The sequence below is a fragment of the Carassius auratus genome, unplaced genomic scaffold, assembly GCF_003368295.1.
Source record: "Carassius auratus strain Wakin unplaced genomic scaffold, ASM336829v1 scaf_tig00008356, whole genome shotgun sequence".
NCBI lineage: Eukaryota > Metazoa > Chordata > Actinopteri > Cypriniformes > Cyprinidae > Carassius > Carassius auratus.
The window spans coordinates 5757-27084 of record NW_020523936.1 but is presented as its reverse complement, the minus strand read 5'-3'; the positions used below and the strand labels follow the sequence as shown (position 1 = coordinate 27084).

The 21328-nt window shown below is 36.2% G+C and overlaps 1 long non-coding RNA gene and 1 pseudogene across 1 annotated transcript; one reads left to right on the top strand and one right to left on the bottom strand.

The window, feature by feature from the left end:
* Window positions 1-717: 717 nt before the first annotated feature.
* On the top strand, window positions 718-15769 carry LOC113071867 (uncharacterized). Its single transcript, XR_003280254.1, has 3 exons — window positions 718-771; window positions 12754-13365; window positions 15733-15769. It is a non-coding gene; the product is annotated as an uncharacterized LOC113071867 (long non-coding RNA).
* A 3196-nt stretch (window positions 15770-18965) lies between these two features.
* On the bottom strand, window positions 18966-20900 carry LOC113071871 (alpha-2 adrenergic receptor-like; annotated as a pseudogene).
* Between the last annotated feature and the right edge of the window lie 428 nt (window positions 20901-21328).

Below are 21328 nucleotides of genomic sequence, written 5' to 3'. Positions count from 1 at the left end.
TGTAATGGTACATTGTATCAATAGCTCACAGAGACGAATGATCAGGCAACAAGAATCTTTAATCTAAACTTCTAAAAAAAAGTCCTTTAGGATTGTACTGGTCACACTGTACAAACATGATGATCATGTCACACTATGGAATCTCAGTTGTCATTAATGCCAGACTGTATGACAGTCAAGATGCGTTAAAAACAAATGCAATAAAAACTTTTCCGCAGTTTTACCTTATCAACCCATACACATTCAGTGACTGTGAGCTACATTGCACGCGGGGCTGTAATGTTGGCTATCATTAAAAATAAATGAATGGAGGCTATACCGGCATATTTATGCAGAATAGTGCAAGCAGAACTACACACCCACATGAAAACAGTCATAACAAAGGCAACGAATAATATGAGTTCCTTGAGCTTGGAGGACGAGAGCGCCAGAGATTATGCTGTCAGAAGAAATCTCTAGCATTAATTTTCCATTAGTTGGACCTTCAACCTGTTTTGAACAACATTTTTATAACCCAGAGGAAACATTAGCAAAACGGTATTTTGTTAGCTGGGTGCCTAATAAGTAATTTAATCATTGTGCAAGTCTTTCCAAACATTATAAGTTAAATAAATGCAAAAATAAATTTTAGTATTGGAGTTTTTAAACTGACACACGTGAGATTAGAGTTTTTTTATTTTTTTTTTTTTTTTTTTACTTTTCTGTTCTAGATGTCCACTTTGATTGAGTATGTCTTCACAAATCTCTGACCCAGACTGGATCCCTCTCAAGGTTTGGATAAATACCCTTTACATAAGCCTGGCCTTCTACTGAGTCAAACTTTCAGATCTCCAGTGATTGGTCACAGAGTTTCTTTTTTTTTTTTCTTTCTTTTGGAGCTAGCCTCAGTCAGGTTATAATTATTTAAACCACAAGCTTTCTTCACACAGATTAATAATAGTTGCTAACAGTTGTGACAGAGTGTTTTATTAATTCAAGTAATGGAAGTTGGTTTCTTGCTTTTCAGGTTTTGAACATTCTATAAAGAGCATCCTTAAAAATTAGTTTTTTTTGTTTTTTTTTGCTGCAGTGTGTATGTGGCATAAATGTCACTGCATCTCATTGCATAATACCAAACGTTGTGTCTTAGATTTAATAGAGAGGATCTCTACGTTTGACCATAGAGTTTGTTCATAGCAATATGCTGCAAACCAATCAGAACACCTTAGCAACCACATGGCGACACCCTGGATACCACCACTAATTGTACTATAACAACTATACTATAACTTCTTAACTAAAGCAAATGAAATGTAGTTACAGTTAGTAAAAGGTAGTTTGACTTGTGAATGTCTCACAGGTAAATATGATGCTCTGCAGGTGTGCTGGTTTGGGCAACAGTCCAAACAAACCAGACATGTCACATAAGAGTCTGACATCTCACGCTAGGCAATTATTTGTACTATACATAAGCTTCTGTTGTTTCTCAGTAGGGAGTGCCGTGTTTGCAGTAATAAGTCTTTGTCTTTAAAGTAACCACTAATTAGTGAATTTGAAACAAAACTGACATGGCGGAGCAGGGCGGTTCTTTTCACATCTGTCTGCATGAAATTAAATCTAAACCCCAATGAGAAACCACATCGTATTTTTTAAATATCGATGTTAGCGCTTCACTTGAGCTCTTGTACCTGAACAGCTGTATAGCGCCACAGGCCGACTAACAGCAATAAACCTTGATAAAGTACTGATCCCTAGAGTCGGATAGAAAAACATATCAGTCTGTTCCCTTTATCAGTGTAACCCTGAACATATATGTGATCTCAGACTCAGATCTCATAAGTTTGAATGCGTCTATCATGGATGTGATAATAAAGTGGATTATTGTTTTGCCTATGATATGACATTTTTCTAAAATCCTTTGTATGATGGTAATGATGGCTTTGGTTATAGTGATTCATTGATATACAAAAAACTAATTGTAACAAAATGTAAGCATAGAATTTTCCAAAATAGTCCATTATCTCTGGTTGAAATATAAAATTATGTAAGTTTATATATGAAATATAAAATTATGTAAAATTAATAAGTTATTGTTCAGCACTGCCTTTATTATTATAGTTCACTAAAACCATAACATGATTTTTGTTACTTAAACTTACCTGAAATATAATATAAAAACCTAAACTTATTTTTTTTTTCACATTTTCATTTGGTTTGTCTTGATGCATTAAAACAACTAAACTAAAACTGAAAAAAAACACACCTCCAAATTACTAAAATTTTACACTGAAATAAAACGAAAATCATCTGCTAAAACCATCTGTCCTTTAATATCAATAATACCCCCCCCCCCCCCCCCCCTTCTATCTCCCATATTGAATGTGAAGATTTTATTTTGTTTTATTTATTTTTTTTTGTTTTTGCATAACAAGTAGAGAAACTATAATGGGACATAACATTATTTTTGCACTTCTGCTGCTACAAGCACAGAAATAACATGACCTTTAAACATATCAGGTTTTAAAAGTAATAATCTTACACACGGAGAAGACAAATTGCACTTTTACTGACCAGAGTCATTTCAGATGTCTGGCCTACCAATGCATGAACACAGTATTTGTGCCATCACCTATAAACAACAAGCGTTGCCACGGAAGAATCTGCTTCAATTATTTGTTGCTTTGTTTATCCTTGTTTACTGTGAGTGTTACGTTATCTTACATAATTACATGCTGCTAACAGTTAAATTACTGACTCAATAGAACTAATGTGCTTTTTAACTCTTATCCAGCAGATAAAATGATGTGAATTCCTCAACAGTCCAACTTTCCTAAGAAAACACTTAACTTCGGTCAGGGTCAGGTACTTTGAAAAGCGAAAACATAATATCTAATTTCCTCCCTCAAGCCTCTCTCATAATGATCTTTTGAGCCTTTTCTGCTGAATAATTTAAAAGTCCACATCTGCCACGATGATCTGGTATACCGTATTGCAGTAAATGCCTGGAGAATATGCAGAATACAGCAGTTATGTTATAACATTACTTATAAGACAATGTTTTTAGACTACAGACTTTAGCCGAGGATTATAGAAATCTCTTAAGGTTTTCAAATTTTGTCTCAGACAACCAAATTGTGGCCAAAATCGCACAGAGTGAGCCAGGCTTTAGAGAAAAAAAAAATCTAAACAACACACTGAGACAGGACAAATGAGCTCAGAAAACACAGGAGTATAAATACTAAACCAAACAAGGACAAATAGGATAATTAATCGACAACAGGAGAACTGAGTAAGACTATGTCAAACAAGGCACTGAACATGAAATAACCTAACATTACATAGAACATACGTGTAATAATATCATTCACCTAATTTATATAAATCTTGATCTATAAAATAGTGCAAGACAAGCATTTGTTGTTCAAAAGTATATATATTTTTTTTAAATGACAGATCATTTTGCTAGATAAGACCCCTATTCTTTTGTTGGGATCGTGTAGACTGTAGAAGCTGCACTGAAACTGCTATTTGGGCCTTCAACCTGTTAGCCACCATTGAAGTCCATTGAATGGAGAAAAATCCTGGAGTGCTTTCCTCAAAAACCTTTATTTCTTTGCGACTGACGATAGAAAGGCGTGAACATCTTGGATGATATGGGGTGAGTAAATTATGTGGTTTCGTTCAAGGTTTTTGAAAATGAGGGTGGTATTTGTCTCGTTTTTTTCATGGCAGTTATTAGGGCAGAAAAAAATGCATAGTTTCTTCTACATACATTTGTGAATGAAAGCGTCTTTGCAATATGAGCAAGAGATTAACTTTATCAGGTAAACTTCTGGTCAGGGTTAAGAAAATGCTTCTGTTTCCTATCCTGGGTGAAAATTGGCTTCCATAATGGTCCTTTAAATCTGCTGCTGAATTATTTAGAAAATCCATAGCAGCCTCATTTAGTATATAGCCTATATTCTGATGATTTGCAAAATTGTACCATAAAGAATGCATGGGACATTCCTCTGCCCCAGCACTTAGACAATATAATCTAATATTATAGAAAATGTTCACAGAAAGTTCTCTGGTCATCTCCAAATGCTTAATTTTGGTTTTATTTCTATTAAAAAGAAAATGAGAATATATTTACAAACATGCGTGTGTTAAAATGATAAAGTGCCACATTTTTCAATCTACGTAAAATGCATGTTAAGGGTAATGTACAGTTATCATAAAAACCATCACAATGATTTAATTAATTCCTTGATTTAAGTATAAGTTCACTTGATTTTGAAATGGGACTTAATACTTTAGTTTTGCTTCTCATGTTTATGTATGTTGATTTAGGAATGTTTAGATGGTTTTGGCCCTTTTTTTTCTCTCTAAGTGTACAGTCAAAAATTCTAAGAAAATTATTGTGAGTGTGAGGGGATTTATTTTGTGAAATCAATGTGCCATCTGTTCATTATCCCACTTATTGCTGTGCTGCTTTCCAAAATAAATGGCATGAAATATTGATTTAAGCTGAAATTATTTGACATGATCCTGCAGGAAGTGTCTCTTTTTCACACAAACTTTCTGCATGTTCATGTTGTGAGCGTGCCGTGCATGTTTGTGTGTGTGTTTATTTTTTCATCCTAACGCCCCTCTGTTCTCTGTGGGCACCGCCATGATACCCACTCACAAAACTCACAGCGCTGCCAGATTGATGAATCACAGCCCCTCCAGAGACTCTTCACACAGATTGAAATGTTCATACACATAAACAAACACATGCAAGAATTACGAAGGCACACAGAAACAAAGAATGTGGTCAGGTTCCAGATGTAAAAAAAAAAAAATAATAATATATATTTATTATCTGTTGTGATCAGGTCTGATTCTGTTGTGGATTGATGTAAGTATCTATAGAAGCCCAAGTGAGTTTATATACATAATATTGGATACACTTTAGAATGCTGTTCTGTCGTTAATTAATAACTACACAGGAATAAATAACTAATGCACTAATAACATTCTAGTAACTACTATTAAATAACAAGAAACTCTGATTAAGTAGTGCTCAGTTGACAGTGGTAGCTCACTATCAGCTAATCAGTAACTACTATATATATATATATATATATATATATATATATATATATATATATATATATATATATATATATATATATATACACTAAGAGCTACTATACAGGTTCATAATTAATGTGGATTATGCATAATGTATAATTCTAAAATAGCCATTCAAAATAAACCCACTAGCAATGACTCAAGTATTACTAAATCATTTTAAGGGAACTACAAATTATTTGGATCAGTATTCTAAAGTGAAAAGCATTATAACTCTCTAATATTGACTGACATCATTGTCTCAAGCTTTTGAGATATATGTAAGGTCTTTGATAGTAATGACTCCAGTGTTACTACATTGTTCTAAAGGAATTACAGTAACACTTTAGTATAGGGTCCAATTCACACTAATAACGAGTTGGTTATTTGCATGTCTATTATTAACATATTGGCTTTTTATTAGTGCTTATAAAGTACTATTTTGTGTCTCTGACTTTTAGTTCATTGCAAACATTTCTTTTTGAATTTCCTGTAAAGAAATGCCTTGAGGTTTTTTTAAACAGATCCTTTATTCCTTTATTTCTGCAGGAATCTGCTGTAGTCACTGGTTCTTAACTGGAGATCTATGATGGAGATGTGCTTGAGAGATGCCTGTATGTCTGGATGGGCTTAGTTCCATCTGTTAACCATCAAATCACCAAACAAAACCAGTTGACCAAGTCAGAGAAAGAGTTTGACAGCTAGTCATCTTAACAAGCAGTAAGTAAGCTGAGAAACTGTGCTACACTGTGAGTATGGTCATGGTAAAAGGTGCTGCTAAGTCATGGCATCATACTTATTGTTCTTATAAATGACTACACATAATAAAAAAGAGAGTTAAAAATACCAGTACCATCCATGTATAAAATTTTCAAACCTGGATTTTTGACTTGAATGTGGAGGATGAAAAGTGTTATGAATAATTTTTTTGAGAGAAATGTGATGAGAAGTGCAGTCTTTCTTTGTAAAACGAAATGTCTGGATGTTATTTCTTTCCTTGATGGCTAGACTGTGAGTTGATTTGTCTTCAAAAAAAAAAAAAAAAGTATATATTTTAAGTACTTTTTATCCGTATGAAGGGATTTGAAAAGTTGGCCTTGAGGTGGTCAGAAACCGTGTTTTGTGAACCAAAAAATAAATAAAAATAAAAATAAAATCCACTAAATTGATTCTCAATGTTGTAGAGTCTGATAGTTCTGTGTGCAGCAGGCTGTGACTTTTACAAGCACTGGGTTAGACTGAGCTGCATTAGCTGATTATGTCACACTTATGGCTTTTTTATTGAAAGTAATGCATTAGTAGTGGATTAAATCAATGTCTTGAATGTCAGTGCATTAGAAAAACTAATTTCAAAGCAAGTTGCATCTGCAAACAAGCATTTCTTTTCCCTAACCTCTTTTTTTCTATACAATATTTGAAACTTCGTATTGTTTGTGTTTCTCATGTATTGCCTCCTTGTGATAAATCGGCTTATTATTTGTTGAAGCATTGAAAATATCATTATATGCATCATTATATACCGTGCACACAGTTTCAATGGAGAGAGGACTAAATCTAAAATATCTTAAACTGGTTTCCGAAGATAAACGGAGGTCTCACGGGTTTGGAACAACATGAGGGTTATTAATTACATAATTTTTATTATTGGCTGAACTAATATTTAAAGGGGGGGGGGGGTGAAATGCTATTTCATGCATACTGAGTTTTTTATACTGTTAAAGAGTTGGATTCCCAAGCTAAACATGGACAAAGTTTAAAAAATTAAGTTGTACGTTTGTGTGACGGCTGGTGAAAGGACAGTCTGGAAACAATAGCGAGTTAACGTATTTAATGAGATGATGAGATATTGTACAAAGACACACAAAGACGATGATACGGGAACACTCCAGAGGGATGATTAAGGCGGTGAGAAGTCCAGACGTTAATGGAGTGCAGGTGAGGAGTCCGGGTGTTGACGGCGTGAGGCAGCAGGAGAGAGTGGCACAGGAACTTCGGGGAACAGAGCCGAAGGTAAGTGTCCGTGGCTGAGTGATCGTGTGGAGAGTGGATGAGGTTCTGGGGAAACACAGACATCCAAACGCAAACTACACAGAAGCCAGACGGGGGTGAACACAACGACATGAAACAACGATCTCACAAACACAAGACGTGAGACAAGCCATTATATAGTGGATGAGTAATGAGCAGTGTTGCCACAGTTACTTTGAAAAAGTAACTTAGTTACTTTACAGATTACTTGATTTAAAAAGTAACTTAGTTACTTTACAGATTACTTGATTTTAAAAGTAACTAAGTTACTTTACAAGTTACTTTATTAGTTACATTCAGCAGCTGCCGACAACATAAAAATGACAACCGGTTTTGCCAACACTCACTTTATTGGAAGTGTATTTTTAACAGTAACATCCACAATCTATCTCCTGACAAAGTTTAACTTAAAAATTATTTTCTGAAAAAATACATGTTTTTACAAAAAATAAAGGCAGTCTTTCTTGACTTAACATAAATACTATTAAAATATTAAATATTAAAATATTAGATTTCTCTCTATCACTGAATACTCCTCCTTCATGTAAGAAAAAAAAAGCTGTTCTGTGAGGCAGCGCGGCATTGACAGTGGTAGGGATCTTGTTTATTATGGCATGAAATGAGGGCGAGTCAACCGTATTTAATGGCATTTCCTCCACAACAAACTGCCCGACTAACTTCTTCAACTCTCCCCCACTTACTGATTTTGCACAGAAGTCCAGCTTTTGTTGTTTAGGTGGTCGGGTACCTCCTGCTCCCTGCTTCTCATCACCTGGTGTGACTTTGACTGTGCAGTGCTGCGACTCCAAATGTTTTTTTCAAATTCGACATAGTTTTTTTGTAGCTAACGTTAGATAACACTTTATCGCCGCCAGCACAGAGTGTACAACGGACCTTAATGTTGTCATCTTTAGCTGACACAAACTCAAAATAGCGACTATCTCCATCTAGAAAACGCACATCTCTCGCCTCCCTCCATTGTTTACGTTTGTGTCGCTGCGTGGCACGTACACATGACGTGAACTTCATGCATGCTGAAAAAGTGACTTGTCGCATACGTGACTTCACTCCCCGAGATGCAAGAAGAAATAAACATTTTTATTAAGGAAAAATGACAAAAATAGTAACGCACAGTGACTTGGTTAAGTAACTTTAATCTGATTACTGGTTTGGAAATAGTAATGCGTTAGATTACTCGTTACTGAAAAAAGTGGTCAGATTAGAATAACCCGTTACTAAGTAACGCGTTACAGACATCACTGGTAATGAGTGGCCGCTGTTGCTGATACAATTAACGGAGACGCCCACAACTAATCAGTGCAGACGCAGAACACACAGAATTCACCACAAAGTGTAAGCAACCCGTGGTCACGGTTTACCAACCGTGACAGTTTGAAGGAGTTTGTCACAAGTTTCGGAAAGTTTTTTTCGAGTATGGGTCTGTGTGACGTTAGATGGAGCGGAATTTCCTTATATGGGTCCTGAGGGCACTTCTGCCGAAAGAGCGTGCGCTCCCGTATAGCAGAGCACTGAGAGCAGAGGCATTCACTGATCAGAGCGAGAACGTCGCGAAATGTCACAAAAGAAGTGTGTTTTTGGTTGCCAGGGCAAGACAACCCTGCACAGATTAACCCCCGCCCCCACAAAAAAAAACAGCATTAAGGGACCAGTGGATGGAGTTTATTTTTACAGAGCATCAACGGAGTTGTGCAAGTCTTTAGCTCCGCCCACACGCCACGCCTCCAGGCGCTCGTGTTTTTCTGGGAAAAATCGGTACAGACTATCTTTCTCTTATAAATATGATAAAACTAAAGACTTTTTGGAGTTATGAAGGATGCAGTACTACTCTATAGGTACTCAAGATTAACAGGATATTGAGTGAAAACGAGCATTTCACCCCCCCTTTAATAAAGTGTTGATCAAGTTGATCAATTTCAGTAGCTCTACCTGTTTTGGTTCGATCTGTTACTTGCTGTTTCTGTGTAATTGTTTGTGAAATTTACTAGATAAGACTGTGTAAACAATGACAGACTTGTCATTTTTGGGCGCACTATCACTTTAAATCATGTCTGGATTGTAACAGTGACTCATGCTGTATATTTTTGTCATGCTGCCCACACCTACTGCTGCTTCAAGCACTTCCTGTTGTTCTAAAGATCTTCCTGTGTCAACTGAAATACCCATCAATGCCTCCTCTGCATTTCTATCTTGATAGTCTTTTTCTCCATGCAATCATGTGTGTATCCTTCCTTTGTTTATGGTATCCCTTTATTATTGGCATCTGGAATTGTTTTCCTCTTTTTCCTCTTGTGTCTGGATCTCTCATTACTTGTGTCAAAGTGATAGAGAAGGACAGACAGGAAAAGGATGAGCGCAACTGGTCCTAATGCCCTGTCTCATTGTTTACAGCAGATATGAGAGAGACTTTTAAAACCGAGGCTCTTGAGAAAGTGAAATGAATCATGCTGGTGGAGGCCAAAAGCTCAATGGGTTTTGGGGGAGATTGAGAAACAGCCCACGAGACGCGAACAATGTGAACATGCACTGGATGATTGCTCCCCATATAACAGAACAAAGCAAAATCGCAAAACATAATTGAAAGTGTTGTATCTCTTTTCAAGGCAATGAAGCAGCTGATTAGAAAGATAATTGAGCTGGGAGACGAGATGTGGCAGGGGACTTTGCTGCTAGTCATGCATTTGGCAGTATTGAAAACCGGAGTGCTGGCATGATGCAAAAACAGATTGCATGAGAGGACTTCATCAGGGACTTCAGCATAAGACTCTGTGTGTATTTGCATATTCTTCCCAAGCTGGAAGCACGTCCTGCTGTCCTGCGTGTGATTTCGGCGATCCAATACGTGCCCCTTTGTGTCAAAGAATTGTGCTCCATGAAGTATCTTCAAAGATCTGTGTAGTCTTCAATTTTTTTAGCATGATTTGAGAGCTTTGTAAGTCAAAGTCAGTTAATGAGGTGTTTTATGCATCATTCCATCTACATAATATTTTTTTCTGCAGCTTAATTAGTTCTGGAAGCTTATTTTCATCAATGAATATAAAGAATGTAATTCTGTTGTTTTCTTTTGCAATTCTAATTCGCAATTCCAAAGTAAAAAGAAATTGAATGTTAAAAATGTTTGTTGAAAAAGAGATATTAACTTGTAGTTCTGCGAAAAGTCAAATTGTGATATTTAAAATCAATAATAGTATCAGATAAAAATATGCAATTGCCTTATTTTATTTTTCCATTCCATTGTGAAAATAAACAACAGCATTGCAAGGTTTGTGAGATAAACTCTCAGATCTGAAAAAAAAGTTGTAAGATGTAATTGGCTTTTTTATTTTTATTCCGTAGCGAAAAAAAAAGAAAAAAAAAGAATTGCGAGATGTAAATTTAAATTTGAGGAAAGTCATAATTCCTAGAAAAACTAAAGTTAGAATTGCAAGATTTTAATTATGAGTTTGTGTTTAAAACTTGCTATTGCAAGATACAAACTTTCAGTTATGATGGAAAAAAATCTAAATTGTGAGTAATAAGATTACGATTGTGGGATAAGTCACAATTACCTTTAGTTATAATTTTTCACACTAATATTAATAAAAGATTTTTCACTGTTTGAAAAGGAATGGTGTTTTTAATATCAGTGTAGTCACAAAGTCTGCACATTTCATTGAATTTAAATTATAATCAGCACCTCCCCAGTGTTAAATACGGTAGATGCAAATGTATTGTAGAAGGAAATAATGTCAGATTCTGTCAGCATTACAGAGTCAATTAGATCAGAATTATTAGGGTGCGTGAGGAAACCAGAGGCAATCAGAGGTCCTGTTTTTCTCATGCATTGAACTCTGTGTGGTGTGGGATTTCTAGCCCAGCATGGCTGGATCTGGGCCAAACCCATCCACAGAAGAAGGACATTAAACAAATTCCACAACAGATAAAAATAGAGCATTGATTGTAAGTCCAGTGTCAGGTCAGTGTTTCCAGCCCTGTGCTTCACCAGAGGACTTCCAGACACCATGCTGTGGTTTCTATTTGTGATTTGCTGATCATGGGAAATGGGAGAATATTGATATTCTGTGTGATCTTTGCCTGTTTGTTTGTTTACAGGCTAATTAACCCATTAGTGTTTGGGTGAATCTCATGAAAACAGGTTTGACCCAAAATTAAAATACATTATTTGCATAAGTGAAGCCATTTCACTGCTTTAGAACATTTGTTCATTCTCTAATTCATTCATTTATTGCATCTTTCATGTTCGCATTTTGCATGTGCATTTTAGTTATTTTAGTTATTTTTTTTTCATTTTTTGTTCTTTTTTTTATTTTAATAATGCAACATTTAAAAAAATCAGTTTCACTGTTTAGAACCATAACTTACTTACTTACTTACTTTCTTTCTTTCTTTCTTTCTTTCTTTCTTTCTTAAATCTCATGAAAACAGGTTCACCAGAAATTTGAAGTTTTATTTATTTTACTTTATTTATCTGATTTATTTATCTATCCATCCATCCATCAATCTATCCATTAATGGTAAGGTGAATCTCATGAAAATTATTTCACCCTGAAAAAAGAAAAAAGAAAAAGTGAAGCTAGTTTATTTTATTGATTTGATTTTATTGATTTTATTTCATTATATGAATATATGAATTTCCTCAATTTCCTCAATTTGCATTACAATAATATACTCAAATGAATATGATACATCTGGATTTTTTTTTTATTATTGAAAATGTGCCCTTGTATAAATCTTAAATACACAGATAATGTTTTATTTATTAAAAAGGATGTGTGTGTGTGTGTACATAATTTATGAGAATTTGTTGTCATAAAATAATATCTAGATGCAAAAGAATAAGCTTTGTATTATTTATTTATTTATTTTGGGGGTGAAAACAAATTTTGACACTTTTCACAAGATTCACATATTTAGATAAAATCCCACTGGAAAAGCTGCCGTCCACCTGTTTGTGACACTGATGTGACAAAATAGATTCTGACTTTCCCTGTTTCTGAGGCTTGAGTGTGCAGAATATGTGTTTGAGAGCACAAACATGTTGTGTGGATGAAGGCTGGCTGTCTCACCTCACCTGCAAGGAACTGCCATTATGTAGCTGGATATCTGTCACACACAACACACCTGTGCAGAAATGTAGACATTTAGTTAGAATATATATATATATATATATATATATATATATATATATATATATATATATATATATATATATATATACATATATATATATATATATATATATATATATATATATATATATATATATATATATATATATATATATAAAATATTGTTGTTGCCATTTGTACTGTGTTTGAGCTCTGTCACTATATTCTTTTTATTGACTATTTTTTATCTTAAAAATACATTTTATTCACCATAATTTCCCTTTCTATAACGTGTGAATATATCCTCTATCGTATTCTACAGCAAAAACAATCAGAGCACCTTGTTGTCACTAGTTTTATTTTGATCTCCCGGGTCCGCTATTAGCTTGTAGCCCGTTAACATCGGCTACGAGGTTGCGGCTAACCGTACTTGCATTGCTAATATTCTATTCACACACATTACCATTGCTTTACTCACTGTTACTTGCTTTAATGGCAGATGTATGTCTATCTTTGATTGCAGGTGAGGACACAGAGCTGCACTGAATGCAGCTCGAGCTGGAGGCTGTGGATTTGCAGATTTGCGACCTGGAGGTGAGGCATGCCCAGCTGAGAGAGCAGAGAGCCGTGCTGGAAACCTCCCGGGCTGATGCTCACGAGTCCGGAGTAAGTATACAGCATGCTGTTAACAGTCCCACCACGTCTACTCCGTGTGTTTCTCTGCACAGGTCCAGTGCACCCAGGACGCAATCTTCCCAGATGTCCTTCACTTCAACGCCAAGACACCACGGACCCTGGGTGCATCTACAGCGGAGGACGCGAGCCAGGCCCCAGGCGACGACTTCTCCCCCTCCGGTTCTCCCCCTCCGCAAGACGGGACGTAACGCTGTGATCATCGGAGTCTGTGCTACGTTAGCCGAAGGTAAAGTGCACACTCATTGTTTCCCTTGTGTTCGTGTTCTCAGGTTCAGTAGACTTGTTGCTTTAAATTAATGGTTGTGGTCATGGTGTAAAGAACAGAAACTGGTATTTGTTAATAACTGAAATCTTTTCTGGGAGCATCCTAGGCTTTTTCGCACTAATGGCCTGCACCCCAGCTGACGACATCTCCAGAACACTTCGCTCCATATGACTAGTAAGCCAATTCTCAAATAGCTATTATGATGATTTTTGTTTTACACGTTCAAATGATAGAAGTACTTGCTCTGTCCAATCTATTAAGACAGTGTCTGTTCCCCGAATAGTGAGGTCAAAATATAAATTTAATTTAGGATCTAGAGAAAATAGTATCGTGATTAAACCCAAAAATTTTTAAATAAAAGTTTGGGCTCATAAATATTAGACCACTCACACCCAAAGAAGTTATTGTAAATGAAATTATCACAGATAATAGTTTTGATGTACTGTGCTTGACTGAAACCTGGTTAAAACCAAATGATTATATTGGTCTAAATGAGTCTACTCCACCAAACTACTGTTATAAGCATGAGCCCCATCAGACTGGTCATGGCGGAGGTGTTGCAACAATATATAGCGAAATTCTCAGTCTTACCCAGAAAACAGAATACAGGTTTGACTCATTCGAAATACTTCTGCTAAATGTTACAGTATCAGACATGGAAAATAAATCTATTGTATCTCTTGCTCTGGCTACTGTGTATAGACCACCAGGGCCATATACAGAATTCCTAAAAGAATTTGCAGATTTCCTCTCAGACCTTCTAGTTACAGTTGAAAAGGCGCTAATCATGGGAGATTTTAATATTCACATTGATAATACAAATGATGCATTAGGACTTGCGTTTACTGACCTAATAAACCCTTTTGTAGTCAAACAAAATGTCACCGGGCCACTCATTGTTTTAATCATACTAGACTGAAAGAGTTGTTACCTGTAGGCGAAGAACCGCTTCTCAGTATTATCAAATCATTGTTATCTTTAGGTCATGTCCCAAAACAATTTAAGCTGGCGGTTATTAAGCCTCTTATTAAGAAACCAAAACCTGATCTTAGTGAAATGGCAAATTATAGGCCTATTTAAAATTTTCCATTTATGTCAAAAAATTTAGAAAAAGTTGTGTCTGCTCAATTGAGCTCTATCCTACAAAAAAAAAAAAAAAAAAAACAATTGTATGAAGATTTTTCAGGTTTCAGGCCCAACCATAGCACAGAAACTGCACTTGTTAAAATTACAAATGACCTGCTTCTTGCGTCAGATCAAGGCTGCATCTCATTTCTAGTCTTACTTGATCTTAGTGCTGCGTTCAACACCATAGATCATGACATACTCATAGACAGATTACAAAACTATACAGGTATTCAAGGGGAGGCTCTAATGTGGTTTAGATCCTACCTGTCTGATTGCTACCATTTTGTTTACTTAAATGCCATTTATCACCAGTAAAATATGGTGTGCCACAAGGATCCGTCCTAGGTCACCTTCTATTTTCAGTATACATGTTGCCCCTTGGTAATATTATTAGAAAATACGGGATTAGTTTCCACTGTTATGCTGATGATACTCAGCTATATATCTCAACGAGACCAGATAAAACTTCTAAATTATCTAAGCTAACAGAATGTGTTAAAAATTTAAAAGATTGGATGACCAATAATTTTCTCCTATTAAATTAGTAAAAGACAGAGATGTTAATTATTGGACCAAAAAACAGTACACAGAATCTTGTAGATTACAATTTGCAATTGGATGGATGTACTGTTACTTCATCTACAGGCAAAAATCTGGGTTTTATATTAGACATCAACTTTTCTTTTGAAAACCATGTTTCCCATGTTACAAAAACTGCAGTCTTCCATCTTAGAAACATTGCCAAGCTATGAAGCATGTTATCTGTTTCTGATGCAGAAAATCTAGTTCATGCATTCATGACCTCTAGACTGGACTATTGTAATGCACTTCTAGGTGGTTGTCTTGCATCTTCAATAAACAAGCTACAGGTAGTCCAAAATACAGCAGCTAGAGTCCTTACCAGGTCAAGAAAATATGATCATATTACCCCAATTTTACAGTCTCTGCACTGGCTACCTGTTAAGTTCCGTATCAGTTACAAATTATCATTACTTACCTATAAGGCCCTAAATAGTTTAGCTCCTGCGTACCTAACTAGTCTTCTACGAGGTTACAATCCATCACGCACCCTAAGGTCACAAAACGCTGGACTTTTGGTAGTTCCTAGGATAGCAAAGTCCACTAAAGGAGGTAGAGCTTTTTCACATTTGGCTCCCAAACTCTGGAATAGCCTTCCTGATAATGGTCGGGGTTCAGACACACTCTTTCGGTTTAAATCTAGATTAAAAACGCATCTCTTTCGCCAAGCATTCGATTAATGTATCTCTTAAATTGTGACTGCAGTTGCATCTGATCAAATGTGCATTATTATTCTTTAGCTTGGGTTAAACTAATTAATTTTACTTAGTTGGAACCGCAGCTATGCTAATGAGGTCTCTATTTGTTTCTATGTTTTGCCACGATTTACACAAGCTCCAGTCTGGATCCAGAACACCTGAGAAGAGATGATGCTGACCCCTCAGAGGACCCCAGATGATGCTAACCCTGAATCAACAAACAGAACTAACAAATATTGCTACAAGTGTGACTGCATCATATAATAATTGCTGTTAATAATGTTAATCGTCTGGCTTACTACGTCTTGTATTTTTTTTTTTTTTTCTTTCAATTAATAAAATAAATACAAATAAAAATATTTTAAGTCCAAACTGTGGACAAAAACTAGAAAGTGTCAATCGGATTTTCTTTCTTTTTTTTTTTTTTTCTTAGTTAATGCATCTTACAGTGTTGAAATTAACAAAGCATGTGTTCAACTTATTTGACGCTCGCACTGCATTAAAAGATCCTGTTTTAACTCTAATGTAATGATAATCAAACTTTTTTTTGCATCACTTGAGCATTCTTCTTGACATTTCCACATGCAGTGCATTCCAGTGAGGTTGGATTATGGTTTTATGTGGCCCCATGTGTGCTCAAGAAACATTTCCTATGATTATCAAGGTTGAAAACAGTTGTGCTGCTTCATATTTGTGTGGAAAACATGGTATACTATCATTCAAAAGTTTGCAATAATATTTCTAACAAAATATTTCTATTTCAAATAAGTGCTGTTTCTTTGGACTTTGTTTTATCAAAAAATCCTGAAAAAACAACTGTCACATTCCACTCAAATATTAAGCAACAAAAACTGTTTCCAACATTAATAATAATAAATACCATTATTATTAACTGAGCACCAAAAATAAATGATGACAACTGAGCTCCAAATCAGCAAATCAGAATGATCACGTGACACTGAAAACAATAATGGCTACTGAAGATTCAGCTTTGCTTCACAGGAATAAACTATATTTTAAAACACTGTAAGTATGTAATGTCCAAATGACAAGAGAAATAAAGCAACTGAGAAATAAAGTCACAATTAAAAGAATAAACACACAATTTGTTTTATACATTAGATGTGTGACCATGATAACACAATTAAACATGTAACACATGTGTGGGATGAGTTATAATTAATTTACACTCTGCATGCCAGCAGTCATTCAATCACTGTTTGCCAATCAATATCAATTTTACTCTTACAGATTTTTATGTTTTGCTGTCATATGGCCTTGTTCATAATCCATCCATTGCATTCTGCTTGATGGAGCTGTTGTGAGCTATCCATTGCATTAATGCAATTTAAGCATGAACTTTCACATCGATCTACATTTATAGCAGACTGTTATTTGTTTGTTTGTTTTACAATAGGGATATTTTACTTTTCTTTAACCTTTTTTGACAGCATGAACCAAGCTGTTTTGGTTGTGAAGGGTGATAACAGTGGTTTCGGGAAAGTAGTATATTGCATCTCTTTTTTTAACAGCGTTTTTAAGATAAAACCTCTTAAGCAGCCGCTCCTGCTTGAATGCAGGAATATCCTGTCTGGCTTTAGATTAAGATACAAAATATGATGGATTGCAATGTGTATGAATCAGCCTTATTTTAGGTTTATCATTCTTGAATTAGAAACCAGCCTTCTCTGTGTGTATGTGTGTGTGTGTGTGTGTGTGTGTGCGTGTGTTATCAACAAGTCATTTTTGGTTTCTCATAGTCAATAAGAGCTTTTAATAGAGTCATGGCAAAGGTGATTTAGCTTTTTTTTTTTTTTTTTTTTTTTTGCTTATGGAGGATCAGATGCTGAGATCCTTGAGGCATTACACATTTCCCACATACAGAAGAGACCGGGGTTAGTTATATTTCTTTATACTGAAATAAAAGTTTAGGCACACATCTTAAAATGTGGAGTATCAAAGCTATTGAACATTTGCACAATTATTTTCCAGGAAAAAAATAGAAGACCATTAATAACAATGCTGAGGTGTCATGCTATGTGGGGTAAGCCATCACTCCATTAAATAACTTATTAAGGCTTTTCAGCCTAATGTAAACAGTAAACAATTCCTGAAAGCAAAAATGTGCAAGGTAAGATATAAAAATATATTATTTTGGGCAGCAAAGATTGTGACAACTTGCCCTGACCTTCAACTCTTGACTTGAGAACACAATTCACACCTTGTTTTATTGTTACATTTAAATGTATACTAATTTAAGGCAGATGTTTAGGATCAACTATTATGGTTGGCCCTTTGGCACAAAACATCACAGACAGTGAGATATAGCCCTTGGGACGGACAACTAGCCCCGGCCTCTTTAACAACATTCTCTAAATAGGATTTTTAATACTGTCACGACATATTCTGAACACAAACAATTCCTTATATAGTAACAATCTTCCCACCTTGTACTAATGCATCAGACACTTCCATTTTAATAAACACTTTACCAGTATTACTCCCAAAACTAGGATTCATAAATTCTGTCATTTGGCGTTTATAGTCTGGAATGTACAGTATATAGAAGTCTAAGTTGTATTGAAAATATACAGTACAGTATATAATATAATATTTAATCATTTTTGTTTACATTTATACATTTTATATTATTTGAGAGTGTTGACACTGTGGTGACATGGAAGTCAAATATTTCTTATTTAATATATACAAACAATATGTACATCAGAGGCCCTAAGTCACACTAGAGTCACTTTTTAAAATGTTGGAATGTCATTGGATTAGTAAACAGAGAGAGAGAGAGAGAGAGAGCACAAGCATATTTTGTTGGATTTTAAATGATAAAACAATGGAAATGAAAGCTGACTTTGCTACATACAAAATCACCAAAACACAGCACCGTGGTATCTTACAAGAAGATACTAGTCAGTTTTTCATCTCTAAATTTCATGTTCATGTCATGTTTATGTGTGACATGCCATGTCTTTGTATTTGCTAAATTTACTAAAAACGTTTCTGAGTGGAAATTCAAAGTAAATCCTACACCATTTCTTTTCAGTGCAACTGATTTTGTTTCTTCAACTATAAACATGTTTGGCCATGTGGTCCTTTTAACACTTTAGATGACAAACTTCCTTAAAACACACTTTTCACACTCCTTTAACTTCTCCATTAACAAGTAAACAAAGTGCATATGCATCACAGTACAATTCTGTCAATTTCATATAGCATTTTGTGGTGGAATTGACATCTGAAACAGTAAAAATATATCACTAAATACCTGGAAATGGTGTGACGTGATAGCTCATATAATGAAAAACATGCAATGTCTGTTGTTTTATGTAATTTTTTTTCTCTTTCTTTTTTTAGTTTTTTTACATACTTTTAATTTGTATATACATTGAAAGGCATTTGAAAAGTAGAAAAAAAAAATTGGGCATGACAGTTAATGAGAGTGCTATGCAAAAGGACATAATTAGTTTGCAGATTCCTCTTGGTTTAAATTCTGATGACATTCAGGCATTTTAATCTTGACTTAAAGAGTCGAAATACGAGTCTCTTAGGTGCGCTGCGCAGTCAAGCAAACGATTTTCTTAAAAGCCTTTCTGAAGTCCCTGTTGAAAATCGTGTAAATGATGGGATTCACTGAGCTGTTGCAGTAACCAATCCAAAAGAAGAGTTTGAAAAGCGCCTCAGGCGGCTTGCAGCTGTGCCCGCAGATGGCCTGGAGACTGTAGGTGAAGAAAAAAGGAAACCAGCAGAGAACAAACACCCCCATGACCACAGCCAGAACGAAGGTGAAGCGTTTCTCCCGCATCTGTGCCAGTTTGGTTTTCGACGCCACCTCGAGCTGTTTGCTGCTCTGCTCCTGACTGGAAACCCAGGAGATCCGGCAGGTCCTCTGCGCGCAGGTGCGCGCGCCGTCCACCCGCCTGTGCTTGGAGAACCGCGAGCTATTTGGTTTGTTGTCGGACGTCGCGCTCTCCTCCAGGTCGATATCATCCAGCTCCTCCTGTCTCTGGTTGCTTTCCGAGCTGTTGCTGCTCGGAGACACTTTCTCAAACTTATCTTTCCTCACAAAGCACGTCTCGGACTGGGAAGGCTGCCTCTCCAACCCGTTCTTGGCCACGAATACTGTGGACGAACGCTGTTTGGCGACGCGGTAGATTTTGCAGTAGACTGTGATCATGATAAACCCCGGCGCGAAAACGACACCAGGCACGAGGAGAGGATGTACCAGGTCTTGTCGTTTATTAAACACTCCTTCTCGTTGTGCTTGGTCATGATGAGTGGTGGGAACGAGATGATGGCTGAAATGACCCACACCACCGCGATCATAGACTTGATGCGCTTCGGGGTTCTTTTCAAGTTGTAGCTCACCGCTTTGGTGACGGACCAGTACCTATCCAAACTGATGGCGCACAGATGCACGATGGACGACGTGCAGAACAGAACGTCCAGAGCCAGGTAAAACGCGCACCAGGTGCTGCCGAAGTACCAGTGTCCCATGATCTCGTTGGCGAGGGAGAAAGGAATGACTAGCGTGGCCACGAGGATGTCCGCGCACGCAAGCGACACGAGGAAGAGGTTCTGTGGCGCAAGGAGAGCGCGGCTGGTCAGAACCGCCACGATGACCAGAACGTTCCCAACGATGGTGACCAGAATGATTACGGTAACCACGAGGATGATGAACGCGGCGGCCGTCTCCGTGTACGGCCATGAGGTGATGGTGATGTTTGCATCCTCCTTCGTTGCATTGGACTGAGTTACACCCATTCTGAGTTCATCTTTCTGACAGCCAGGTTAGTTTTTCCAGACTTGACGCGTTAGGTGGTGTCAGCCATGCACTGAAACACTTGAGCTGTCAGTGCGCTCTGGGGACGCGACCGTCTCATGCTTGCAGCGTGACAGCTTTTCATCGTGCACGCAGATATTCATAAAATCACAAACTGTTTCGATTCTGACAAGCTGACGCGCAAAAAGAACTCAAGAACAGTTGCGCTGCGCGCGTTCTGTCAGGCGCGCTTCGTAGAGGCGCGCGCAGCTCTCCACACAAGCGCTCCACACCGCCGGACTGAATGTGCAGATGTGTGAGCTCGAGCTGGAGATAATCACATGACGTCATGCACTAGTCCAACCCATCGCTAAACACACACCAACAGGCCTAGGGTATATTGTGAATGTATATATTTTGCATGACAACTATAATCACAAAGAAAGAAATTGCAAAGAATATTCCAAAATGTAACATAAATTTTTGCTAGAAGTTTAATCCCGCATAAATCCTTAATACTCATTAACAAAAAGACGACATTTATGCACATTTAATACTAATAATAAACCTTATACATGGTTTCCGAAGGTTTTATGAAGGTAAATTTAACACTTTTTAAGTCCAAGTTCATGCAGGTTAATATAAAATGTCACAAGAAATTGGATTCATTATTAAAACAAGAACAATCATCTGCCAATGGTCTCAGAAAAATTGTAAACATGTAACTGAAAACAAGATTTAATTCACAAATGGCAACTATTTGGTCTTGTTTAATAATAAAATTCACCTCATTTTGTTCAGTGTCCATATTATTATTATTATTATTTTAATAAATAAAATAAAATTCTTAATTATGCATTTTAAGTAAATGTATCTTGATTTAAGGATGTTGAGATATTTGTGTTGGAAAACAAGACAAATATACAGGGGAAGATATTCATTTTTGCAGTGCATGAAA